The sequence below is a fragment of the Geotrypetes seraphini genome, chromosome 4 (genome assembly GCF_902459505.1).
Source record: "Geotrypetes seraphini chromosome 4, aGeoSer1.1, whole genome shotgun sequence".
NCBI lineage: Eukaryota > Metazoa > Chordata > Amphibia > Gymnophiona > Dermophiidae > Geotrypetes > Geotrypetes seraphini.
The window spans coordinates 265277250-265290606 of NC_047087.1; the positions used below are offsets into that span (position 1 = coordinate 265277250).

The 13357-nt window shown below is 40.3% G+C and overlaps 1 protein-coding gene across 8 annotated transcripts in view; it reads right to left on the bottom strand.

Moving 5' to 3' along the window:
- The window catches only part of ADGRA1 (adhesion G protein-coupled receptor A1), an 873110-nt gene that overhangs the window by 714423 nt on the left and 145330 nt on the right, over positions 1-13357 (bottom strand). The window contains exon 1 of one of the 8 annotated variants that reach the window (XM_033941638.1): positions 10905-11010. The exons of 4 other annotated variants lie outside the window; for them this stretch is intronic. The gene's annotated coding sequence lies outside the window, so the exon portion shown is untranslated. Of the gene's footprint in view, positions 1-10886; positions 11011-13357 lie in introns of those variants that run through there. 3 more of the 8 variants (XM_033941637.1, XM_033941642.1, XM_033941644.1) reach the window with 3 other exon arrangements.

A 13357-nucleotide genomic window follows, 5' to 3' on the forward strand; every position in this document is an offset into this window, starting at 1 on the left:
AGGATCTTTCACGGTAAGAGAGAGAGAGACACACACGCACTTTTTATTACCAGTGGTCGTTGAAGGGGTTTATGAAGCTGTATGTGTTCATGTGTTTTAAAAAGGAAAATTTATTTCTGTATGTTTGTTTTTTTTTGTAGGGAAGTGGCGGATCTTCACGATCACAGAAACCTGTGGACAAGGTGTACATGCCGATGATAAATCTATCATGTTTGTGTTTTTTCTGCTCGTTTCAAAGAGAACCGGCGGTGAATGTGCGTAAACCTGAAGATTCTTGTGATTATGGACTGTGGACCGGCATAGGCCTTTCCAAAACACCAACAGAACTTAAATCATTTATAAAGGTCGTTGTATACTGCGTTCTAAATAAATGTCTGCAAGGCGTGAAGGATGAAGATTGTGGAGCCTGCTTAATACGTACTGGGGGGCAAAAACACCACGATTGCTTGATATGGGGACATAAGGAAATACAGCAGAAACTCAAAAAAACTTGTGACATGCTATGCCTAGGACGTGTGGTAAATGTAGTCACATTTGTAGGCTATAAAATGAAAATATTGATGCTTTGTAATGAAAGCATTAATATAATCATTGATTTAATCAGAGATATTAAAACCTCTATAAATGGGCCACGGCTACTCAACAGAATGGTCAATGTCATGAGAGATGGTACATATGTAGAGATTGTAAATGATTTCATCCGTGACACCGATTATAAATCATTCTTCAAAAGAAATGCTTTTTAAAACATGTTTTGTTTTTTATTCTCGGGATTGTGGGAAATACAATGTGTAACGGTATGTTTGTTTGTATAAAAGTTTAAACATTTTATTGTTGTAAAATAAAGATTTTCTTAAAAAAATAAAAAAAATATAAAATGTGTGGTGTGTTTTAGAAATGTATTATCAACCCAAACTAAAACAATAGAAGGTGTGACAGGTTATAAGGAACTAGGTTCTAGACACGTAGGGGTCATTTTGGTGTCTAAATTGACTAACCAAGACAAACAAGTTCTATCAGAGGTCTTAGACATACAATAAAGCCTTTGTGAACGGATAACCTCTATAGAGGGGATTGTAAGTGTATAAAATAAACTATGAGAAGACCAGCAAGCATTCTGGTTTTTGTGGGTGCTACGCCGGGCCCCCGGATACATCAACTGCTAACATGGTGTGTAGAAAAGGGGCTTTTATTTTTGGTTTTAGGGATATCGTTTTTTCTTTCTCTGAATCTATCATTGCATTTAAAAACAGGAACGGGGATCTGATGGTAGAAATAAACTATCTCTTACCAGAAAAAGACAACGGATATTAAACAGTAAGTGACAAAAGTATTATATGGCACATATGTTGGTTTTTAAAAACAGCATGTACAAAACATTCTTTTTTCGTTATGATTAGACCAAGAAATGGCTGGAGAGCCCACACCTTCTACATCGACATGTTCTAACCAACAACCGGCTCCTTACCGGAAGCCAAAAGATAAACGAAATAGTAGGTATCCTGGTTTTGTAAGGAGACTAGGGTTAAAAGAAAATGTCATTACTTTTATAATGGTTGATGGGGAAAAAGTATTAACGGTTATGCTATGTTATAAATTGTAGATCGGGAAAATGTTAGAAAGTCACAAACAGACACCGTGAAGCCGACAGAAAAAGTTTAACAGCACAGAAGCACAGCCGGACAGCACAGAAGAAGGAGAATGTTATGAAGTTGATAATTATTCTGATAGCAGCCAAAAGTGTCAGAGGATGGTTCAAATAAGGGTGCATTAGGTCCTTCTGAAGATTCAGAACCAATCAACTATGTCCAATTTGTGAAAAGATGGGATCGTAAACTGGACAAGTTTCATGGTGTGCTTTATTCAGAAGAATTTCGTTTCATTAATTTAGACAGGATAACATCATTAAGTGATGCTCAAAATGCTATACGCCAAGGCACCCAACATATCCTGGACGATGTTAACAGCAGAGTATCGCCCGGTGACTACGTACAAGTGCACCTACATTCGTCACTTTTTCACAACTCCTTGTTTTCTGGTAAATTAAATCCCGAATCGCTAGATGCTGATGATTTCTTAGACCAGGTTGCTAAAATCCTTCAAAGTCACAGAGAAATACAGGTCTGTGATTTATTCCGTGTTGTTGTACTTGTAATAAGAAACAAGGGTGGTGAGGGGTCGTAGGGTGTTAAAATCTATACTGTTTAGCCAGATTTTGCAGAAAAAAGGATGTATTTAATAGATTTGAATAACACAGGTAATAACCTGTGTTTTGCCGGTAGCCTTACAACCCTTATATCCCCCGTAAAACTCACAGATGCTGAACTGTTAATAGGTGCTGAAAAGCTACATAATGATTTGGGGTGGTCGGTACATAAAAAAGTCATGCTCGATGATGTAGCAACCATAGAACAACATTTAAAGATAAATATAAGAGTTGTGTTTTATACAAACTCTTGGTGTTGCTTTAAAACATCAGACCAGCCCATTTATCCAAAAAAACGGTTTTCTTATCGCTACATGACGATCATTTCTACGGCATAACCGATGTCAAAAAATTCTATGGTGAGCGTAATTTCTGTACTTTTTGCCAGAAGCCCTATAGTCACGACCACTCCTGTACATTATTTTAACTATAATAGTTAAAGGTTTTACTGTGATTTGTAAAAGCTTACCACCTTGAACCAACAGATCTGTGTCCATCTTTTCCTTTAACAGTTGGCTAAGAACAAAACACCCGTCATAGCCTTTGGCATTATGGGCTATGAAGGTATAGTCTTTAAATTTTTTTGTCACAAAAAAAAAAACCTGTATAAAAGCAAAAATACACTCTAGACCCTTGAATTCCCATTTTCTTGTATCGTACAAGTCCTCGGCATATATGTAATTAGGAATGTGCCAGCCTGTTTCCTGCATACACTCGCAATCGTAAATAATATACTTTTCAGATGTTTTGAGTTTATCGATGGGTGTCATAAAACATAAGTGTATGTCATCACCGCTTAAGGGTTCACGGCATAGCTTACACATCCTACCCTTACATTTATGTTTTTTCGTTCACATAGGACTCACATTTCAGACACAGTGTTTTAGATAAACACTCCACTTCTTTTTTTCTGCGCCAGCTGCGTATGTCTATCTAAACAGTCTTTAGAGCGACAACACATCTTGCAGTTAGGACACCTCTGCTGTATACCGTCATTGTTCAAACATGTCTGTGTCGAGCAAAGACGGCACCATAATGTACAGGAGTGGTCGTGACTATAGGGCTTCTGGCAAAAAGTACAGAAATTACGCTCACCATAGAATTTTTTTGACATCGGTTATGCCGTAGAAATGATCGTCATGTAGCGATAAGAAAACCGTTTTTTGGATAAATGGGCTGGTCTGATGTTTTAAAGCAACACCAAGAGTTTGTATAAAACACAACTCTTATATTTATCTTTAAATGTTGTTCTATGGTTGCTACATCATCGAGCATGACTTTTTTATGTACCGACCACCCCAAATCATTATGTAGCTTTTCAGCACCTATTAACAGTTCAGCATCTGTGAGTTTTACGGGGGATATAAGGGTTGTAAGGCTACCGGCAAAACACAGGTTATTACCTGTGTTATTCAAATCTATTAAATACATCCTTTTTTCTGCAAAATCTGGCTAAACAGTATAGATTTTAACACCCTACGACCCCTCACCACCCTTGTTTCTTATTACAAGTACAACAACACGGAATAAATCACAGACCTGTATTTCTCTGTGACTTTGAAGGATTTTAGCAACCTGGTCTAAGAAATCATCAGCATCTAGCGATTCGGGATTTAATTTACCAGAAAACAAGGAGTTGTGAAAAAGTGACGAATGTAGGTGCACTTGTACGTAGTCACCGGGCGATACTCTGCTGTTAACATCGTCCAGGATATGTTGGGTGCCTTGGCGTATAGCATTTTGAGCATCACTTAATGATGTTATCCTGTCTAAATTAATGAAACGAAATTCTTCTGAATAAAGCACACCATGAAACTTGTCCAGTTTACGATCCCATCTTTTCACAAATTGGACATAGTTGATTGGTTCTGAATCTTCAGAAGGACCTAATGCACCCTTATTTGAACCATCCTCTGACACTTTTGGCTGCTATCAGAATAATTATCAACTTCATAACATTCTCCTTCTTCTGTGCTGTCCGGCTGTGCTTCTGTGCTGTTAAACTTTTTCTGTCGGCTTCACGGTGTCTGTTTGTGACTTTCTAACATTTTCCCGATCTACAATTTATAACATAGCATAACCGTTAATACTTTTTCCCCATCAACCATTATAAAAGTAATGACATTTTCTTTTAACCCTAGTCTCCTTACAAAACCAGGATACCTACTATTTCGTTTATCTTTTGGCTTCCGGTAAGGAGCCGGTTGTTGGTTAGAACATGTCGATGTAGAAGGTGTGGGCTCTCCAGCCGTTTCTTGGTCTAATCATAACGAAAAAAGAATGTTTTGTACATGCTGTTTTTAAAAACCAACATATGTGCCATATAATACTTTTGTCACTTACTGTTTAATATCCGTTGTCTTTTTCTGGTAAGAGATAGTTTATTTCTACCATCAGATCCCCGTTCCTGTTTTTAAATGCAATGATAGATTCAGAGAAAGAAAAAACGATATCCCTAAAACCAAAAATAAAAGCCCCTTTTCTACACACCATGTTAGCAGTTGATGTATCCGGGGGCCCGGCGTAGCACCCACAAAAACCAGAATGCTTGCTGGTCTTCTCATAGTTTATTTTATACACTTACAATCCCCTCTATAGAGGTTATCCGTTCACAAAGGCTTTATTGTATGTCTAAGACCTCTGATAGAACTTGTTTGTCTTGGTTAGTCAATTTAGACACCAAAATGACCCCTACGTGTCTAGAACCTAGTTCCTTATAACCTGTCACACCTTCTATTGTTTTAGTTTGGGTTGATAATACATTTCTAAAACACACCACACATTTTATATTTTTTTTATTTTTTTAAGAAAATCTTTATTTTACAACAATAAAATGTTTAAACTTTTATACAAACAAACATACCGTTACACATTGTATTTCCCACAATCCCGAGAATAAAAAACAAAACATGTTTTAAAAAGCATTTCTTTTGAAGAATGATTTATAATCGGTGTCACGGATGAAATCATTTACAATCTCTACATATGTACCATCTCTCATGACATTGACCATTCTGTTGAGTAGCCGTGGCCCATTTATAGAGGTTTTAATATCTCTGATTAAATCAATGATTATATTAATGCTTTCATTACAAAGCATCAATATTTTCATTTTATAGCCTACAAATGTGACTACATTTACCACACGTCCTAGGCATAGCATGTCACAAGTTTTTTTGAGTTTCTGCTGTATTTCCTTATGTCCCCATATCAAGCAATCGTGGTGTTTTTGCCCCCCAGTACGTATTAAGCAGGCTCCACAATCTTCATCCTTCACGCCTTGCAGACATTTATTTAGAACGCAGTATACAACGACCTTTATAAATGATTTAAGTTCTGTTGGTGTTTTGGAAAGGCCTATGCCGGTCCACAGTCCATAATCACAAGAATCTTCAGGTTTACGCACATTCACCGCCGGTTCTCTTTGAAACGAGCAGAAAAAACACAAACATGATAGATTTATCATCGGCATGTACACCTTGTCCACAGGTTTCTGTGATCGTGAAGATCCGCCACTTCCCTACAAAAAAAAACAAACATACAGAAATAAATTTTCCTTTTTAAAACACATGAACACATACAGCTTCATAAACCCCTTCAACGACCACTGGTAATAAAAAGTGCGTGTGTGTCTCTCTCTCTCTTACCGTGAAAGATCCTGGCTTTTCCAACATGTCTGTTGCTTCGGCTTCAGCAGCGGCTTCATAAAATTCAATATCTGAAGCATTATCCTCTGGTAGTTCATAGCCTACATCTTCATTTTCTATGTCTGAATCATATAGCTTTTGAGCATCTGGAAACTCTTGTATTTCAGAATCTGTTAATTCGTGCGTATGCTCCCCGGTATCTGCCGTCAAGTCAATCGGTTTTTCAGACGGTGAGTAACCCTCTTTCTCCGCATTACAGTCTTTAAGAAAGTTACGAGGCCTCTTGGTAGGCCTTTTTTCAGTTACCTGCGTGTTAAAGGGATCCATATTTTCTTTGTCTGATTCGTACAGTTTTTCGGTCTTTGGGTAACCCTCTTTTTCTACATCACGATCTTTAAGAAAGTAACTCAATCTACGAGCCTTCGTGACAGACATTGAATTCCTACTGAAAAGGATGTTAAAAGCTAATGCAACTTTTCTCGTTTGTTTCTGCCCCTACTCTGTTTTAAAAAGCAGGAAATATTTTGTGAATGCCTTTTGTTTTCTGCTCTGCTCTATCTGTGAGCTCTTAAACCCCACTTCATTTCCGGGGTGGGGGGTTTTTGACTAAGTCTGTTTCCGCCTACGTGTTCAGAAAAGCGCATATCCGTCGCTCCATTTACCCAATTTCCGCCTATGTCATCAGAAAAGCGCATTTCCTGTCGGGGCAGGCACTCCCTTTTCCTGTGATGTCACCAGAAAGCGTATTTCCGGGGGTGTTACCTGTCAGGGTGGGGGTTAAACTTATGTTTCCTTTGTGCCGTACGTGTGCCGCCGCGCGGCAACCGGAAACGCGTGCCCATACGGATGTACACCATAGCCTGTAGGACGTCTTGGTAAGTAAAGGTATTATGGATTTTAAAGTCCTGTTAAATCTTTCCACTACAGCTGCTTTAACATCATTATGGGTCACAAAATTCTTTACCCTTGTCTGTTTGAAGTTTTTCAGATGTACGCCCTAAATTAAATATTGTTTCAAAGGCTTCGGTAACTTCACGACCGGTTTTTGTTTTTAAAGAAACGACCCGTGCATATTTTGACAGGTTATCTATTACCGTTAAGATGTATTTGTAACCGTTGTTATAAGGGGGCAAAGGCTGACATGTTGACTAAGTCACTTTGCCACTGTCTGTTGTTTTATTTCTTTTAAAATGGATTCTAGCCGGTCTGTGTAAATTGTATGCGTTTTGACCGGTGACCCAATCCACCACATCTTTTCTCCGAACTGTTATATCACACTTTTTAGCCGCTTGAAGTAGAGGGTTAATGCCTCCATAGCTTCCTGCCGCATGTGGATCATAATAAATTTGCTTCAATAAAGACTTTTGCCTTGTGTTTTTTTTTTTTTCAGATTGTTAAGACAACAGTAGGGGCCGGGACAAGTTCAGACATGTTTAAACACACTTCCGCATCTCTCCCCTTGGTTTTATCAGGGGGAGGGGTGTTGCAAGGGTCTTATCAGCTGTTACCATGACAATAGGGGAGCTGACCCATTAACCATTAGCTCAGAATTCCTACTGAAAAGGGTGTTAAAAGCAAATGCAACTTTTTTTTTTTTTTCTCGTTTGTTTCTGCCCCTACTCTGTTTTAAAAAGCAGGAAAGATTTTGTGAATGCCTTTTGTTTTGTGCTCTGCTCTATCTGTGAGCTCTTAAACCCTGTCTTTTAACTAAAAACTGTTAAAATAAAGACGCTTCTTTTCTGGGTGGGTGTTTTGACCGAGTCTGTTTCCCTACTTCCGCCTACGTGTTCAGAAAAGCGCATTTCCGCCGCGTCATTTACCCTACTTCCGCCTACGTGTTCAGAAAAGCGCATTTCCGCCGCGTCATTTACCCAATTTCCGCCTATGTCATCAGAAAAGCGCATTTCCGGTAGGGGGCAGGCACTCCCATTTCCGGTGATGTCATCAGAAAGTGTATTTTCGGGGTTAAACACGCCCCCATTTCCGGTGATGTCATCAAAAGTGCATTTCTGGGGGCGGGGCTTGAGAGGGCGGGGTCATGGGTGGGGGCGTGGCTTGAGGGGTGGGGACAGGGGCGGGGGCGGGGCTTGAGGGGTGGGGCCATGGGCGGGGTGTGTGGCCATGGGCGGGGCTACCACCATTCATTCCTATGGGAGGGGCGGGGCTTAGGTGAAGGGTGGGGTGGGGCCATGGGTGGGGGGTGTGGCCATGGGCGGGGCTACCACCATTCATTCCTATGGGAGGGGCGGGGCCATGGGCGGAGACTAGGGCGTGGCCATGGGTGGGGGCGGGGCCATGGGCGGAGACTAAGGCGGGACAATGGGCGGGGCTTAACCCGGAAGTGAACGCTGATTGGTCGATCCTTATCTTATCTCACCTGTCAATCAGTTTGACATGAGGTGTACCCATTATACTACTCACAAATATGAATGTCACCTCCAAGCACACAATTGCAAAATACAGACACATCAAAATGTGGCTCTAATGATGTTATGATATTTAATATGTTTTCTGGAATGTAAGGATAATGTTCTAATGTCCATCTTATGTGTGAATATAATAAATTGATTCAGTTTTATCGCTAAAAAGACATATACAAGTGTAGAAGGTGGCAGAGGAAAAATTAGCAGTGATATCGATGATCAGATAGGGCTACTTAGGGCCAAATGTACTATGAACTTTCCTAATAGACTTAGGAGGAATACTTTGTCTGAATGTAAAGAGTGTTTCACATGTTCCATCTCCTCATTACATCATATTGTTTATGACCCAACTCGTACATCTATTTTCTCCATTACGGCCCCTACTCTATGGAATGCCATGTCTTCTTATCTCCACCAAGAAACTTCCTTAACTAACCCCCTCTTTTACGAAACTTTGATAGCAATTTCTTGCGCAGGGAGCTGCGCTGAATGGCCCGCGCTGCTCCTGACGCTCATAGGAACTTAATGAGCATCAGGAGCAGCACAGGCCATTCACGTGGCTCCCCGTGCTAGAAACTGCTATCACAGTTTCGCAAAAGGAGGCCTAAGTTTAAAGCTAACCTTAAAACTTTTTTTTTAATTTAAGGACGCTTATATAACATATAAAATACATAAATTTTCATCTTTTTTGTTTTTAAATCTTTCTATCAACAAGTTTAGATCAGAATATGAACATTTTGTTATCTTTGCCCTTTCCATAATACATCTTACCTCGGTTTTATTCTTTTCTTTATCATATTGTATTTCTACCCTCCTTCTCTAATGTATCTATTAGTCTGGTTGTAATGTTACCCATATCTGTCCTTTTAGCTGTTTTAACTTAATTTGTAAACTGCTTAGACCAGGGATCTCAAAGTCCCTTCTTGAGGGCCACAATCCAGTCAGGTTTTCAGGATTTCCCCAATGAATATGCATTGAAAGCAGTGCATGCACATAGATTTCATGCATATTCATTGGGGAAATCCTGAAAACACAACTGGATTGCGGCCCTCAAGGAGGGACTTTGAGACCCCTGGCTTAGACTCTTGATAAGCAGGAAATCAAGATTTAAATACAACTTGAAATAAACTTGACATGCAGAAAAGGCCTTTTATAAAACTGGGTGCTGGCAGACTCCTATATAACCATGTACAATGGTAAGATGGTATATACATATGTGTCTACTACTCCTAAGTTTGAAAATTTCTATTTTTATTTAAAACTTATTACCATTTCTGGAGCCCAAACTGCACTCCCAGAAATGCTTAGAAGTGATAGTGGCATAGCCATGAGGGGCCTGGGCCCCACATTTTGGCCTCAGGACCCCCCCCCCCCAAAAAAAAAAAAATGAGTCATTTCCCTTGCTATGGCTGGTGGGATTCTCAAACCTTGCTGGCTGAAGACCATACCGTCCTTTTTCTCAGGTCTGGCACCAACTCTCCCAGTTCTGCAGCTGGCGGCAGTGTCCCTGAGCTGCTGCCACTGCTGTGCCACCAATGCTAGCCTCCCCTGTGCTTGCTTGGTATGCAGGGATACGGCAATGGTGGAAGCAGCTTGGGGTCACTGCCATCAGTTTCAGAACTTGGAGAGTTGGCCAACAGACCAAAGGAGGAGGTCTTTGGCTGGGGGTGCTTGAAGATCCCCACCAGCTCAGATATGTACATTATGCATTTGAGTAGAGACCATGGGGTACTGGGGGAGGATAGTGGTTGGGGAAAATGTCTTTTCCACTCACTTTGTGCTCAGGCCCCCTAATACTAGTCCTCTGGCTACACCACTGGTTTAGGTGGAGCAAAGGTGTCATTTTACATTGTATTTGTTAGGTGCCATCGACTCGTGTTCGAGTGCTAGCAACTTGATGAATTTAAGATCTACAAAGAAATCGATTTTGTGTTAGTCTGGAAAGGTCCTCCAGCGTCATCCCCATGGTTGTGCAAATGGGAATACTGTGACTGGGTAAGACCTGGACTGGATTAGCCCAAGTTCTGACCTGGGTCAAACAAGCCTCGGCCGAGCGGTTGAGCGAGGCTTGGAGGGTAGAGGGATGTCTTTATCAAATTAAGAATGCCCTGCAAGGGTGTGTAGTGTGAATTATTATTTCTTTATTTTATGGCTTATACTTGGGGAAAACAAAAACAAAAAAAAACTTGCCCTGGTAGATAAACAGCCTGTTAGTCCAGCCAGGTTTCAACAATTGTACAGTTCCATAATCAGAACATGTGCTTGCAGCAAACTATGTTCTGCCAGTCTGTATTTCAAACAAAAAAGAAAAAAATCATACTTTCTGTATCACAGTCCTGGAACCAGCTGCGACTGCTCTGCCCGGATCCCTCACAGTATTGCTGGACTTTATACAATGTCAGAAGCAATGTGTCCCACTCCGCTATTCCACTAATTTAATTATAAGCAGTGATTTTATACTCCTTTATTAACAGGGTTGGTGAAGCAATTCCACTATATCCAAAACAGCATTACTTTCCCCAAGCTTTACTCCATAAGCATATCTTCAGACAAACAGGATTCTACAGGTCTACATTTCTTCTGGCAATTCTACATCCAAAACAATGTTACCTTCAAAAGATTGCTTACAAGATTCAGTCCTGAGATTTTTTTCCCCGTTGCCTTTGAGAGATGCTAGCTTCTGTCCCCTGGATTGCACCGGTCTGCCTCTTTCCATAGGTTCAGGCAGGCTGAAGAATGATAGTTGCCTCCCTGGCCTAGAGACCACACCCTTTTCTCTAGCTCTGTGCTGATTGTCTCTAGGAACACCTGTGGTTCTCTGGTGCTTTGCAAATGAGTCTGGATAGCTTCTCTGCTGATTAGCCTTACCCCCAGCAGAGCTGATTGCAGAAGCTAATCCCTTTGTAGATTTTGCTCTCACTGACCTGGTGCCTGCTGGTACTTGTAATTCTTTGCCTTTAGCATTCCCTACACTAGAATTAGGCAAGTATAAATCAGGTCTCTTTGGGGCTGGCTTTCACTAGGGATAAATTCTGCAGGGCAATTTTCCTAACCTGCCTGCTTCTAGGAGCAGGTTTAAGGATATTTTTAGAGCACTGCAGGGTTTCTTCCAGCATGACAGGGCTCTCCTTGTCACATATTCCCCCCTTAAAACCCGACTTATTCTTGTCCTAGGTGCTGGCACAGGCTTATCGTGCTCTCCTACATGGGAATATGTTTAATGGTTCAGGGACCCTTCCTCGGACTCTGAAAAATTCATCATTGGACCCCAAACCCTGCTTCTCCCTCTTAGTATGCTCAGATATTACTTCTTCAGTTATCCTGGGGAAACAAATTTTCTCGCATATCAGTTGGGCAATCCTGTCCCCCTGTCTCACCTTATAGTCCGCTTGTTCCAAATTGAACAAGAGAATTTGTAGGGCTCCTCTAAAGTTCGAGTCAATGACCCCTGCCACTACGTATAAGTCATACCTGGTTGCGAGACCTGACCATGATGCAATATGGCCATAGTATCATCTAGGTATTGCCACCTGCATGTCAGTGGGGATCAGGCACCTTTCCCCTGCAGGAATGACCACCTCCTTAGCACTAGACAGGTCACAACCTGCTGCTAACTCTGTGGCTCTATAAGGTAACTTAGCATTTTTAGAAAGACACCAGCATCTTAAGACTGGTTCTTTCTCCCTCTTTATGTTCTTTTTTTTTTTTTTTTTTTAATTCTTTATTTATTCAATTTTCCAAATTTTCAAACAAGCACATTAATACTTGAATACAGATTTGCAATAAAAAAGTCAAAGAAAATTAATAAACCTAACACTACTCACAACAGTAATATAAGAAAATTAGAAAAAAAACAAACATTATTTAGTCCACAAAATTAAGAAGTAAAGATCCAAGCATTAGAATAAGTATAAAGAAATATACATAAGTATACAAAACATCAATTGATGGAGCAGCCCAGGAGATAATGATGTACAACCCTCAACAGCTTGTACTTTAAAATGTAGGGGGCTCCTTTTATGAAGCCGTGTTAGCGGTTTAACACGCGTAATAGCGTGCGCTAATTTGCCGGCCACGCTAGCCACTACTGCCTCCTCTTGAGCAGGCGGTAGTTTTTCAGCTAGCAGGGGGGTTAGCACGTGATAAAAAGTCACCGTGTGCTAAAGCCGCTAATGCAGGTTTGTAAAAGGAGCCCTAGGAGTAGCTAACGGACCAATCACTACTCCCCGTCCTGTCCCCCCCCCCCCCCTTCCTTCGCCAAAATAAATTCCAACAATTGCTTTGGTTCGAAAAATAGAAAATTTTTTCCCCCAAATGATACACAACATTTGATCGGAAATTTCAGTAAAAAAGATGCATCCAAAGCCAAAGTTCTGGGTTTATAAAGCAAAACTTATTTCGGCCTCTTCTGTGTCACTTGATCTGGGAAGATCTGAATTGCCGAACCAAATAACTTATTCATATGTCTGAAGTAAAGTCTAAAAACCAAGTCTCTGTCATGCTCTAAGGCAAATAACACCAGGAGAGTAATCCTTCTATGACTACTTCCAAGGAATTCTCCAGAAAGTCTGTTAAATTCATTCTTTCCGTGTCAGCAGGAGTTGAACTATCCTGTTTCTTCCCTGATGATATAGATTGAGCCCTGGTGATAGGTGGCAGATTTTCTTCCGGGATCATTAAAATATCCTTCAAGTATCTACGCACCATTTCAAGTTGAGATAAAACTGGAGATTTAGGAAAATTTAGCAATCTTAAGTTGTTTCTTCTCTGTTTATTTTCCATAAATTCAAGGTTTTTTAAAATAAAAGATCTTTCTTTAATAATCTCCATTTCTACCTTTTTTATTTGCACAATTTGTTCTTCATGTTTTTTAAATTCATCTCCCTGTTATTTTAACTTTCTCTCATGAGAACTGATAGAGACACAATCTGCCTGAAATTTAGTCATCGCCTTTTGGAGGTTAGAGTCCATGATTTCAATAGCCCTCTACAGTTCATCTAAATTTACTACTGCTGGCTTTGTCAACTGTCCAAACTGAATGTTACTCACGGAACTTAAAATGTTTCCTGTCTCTGTTTCAA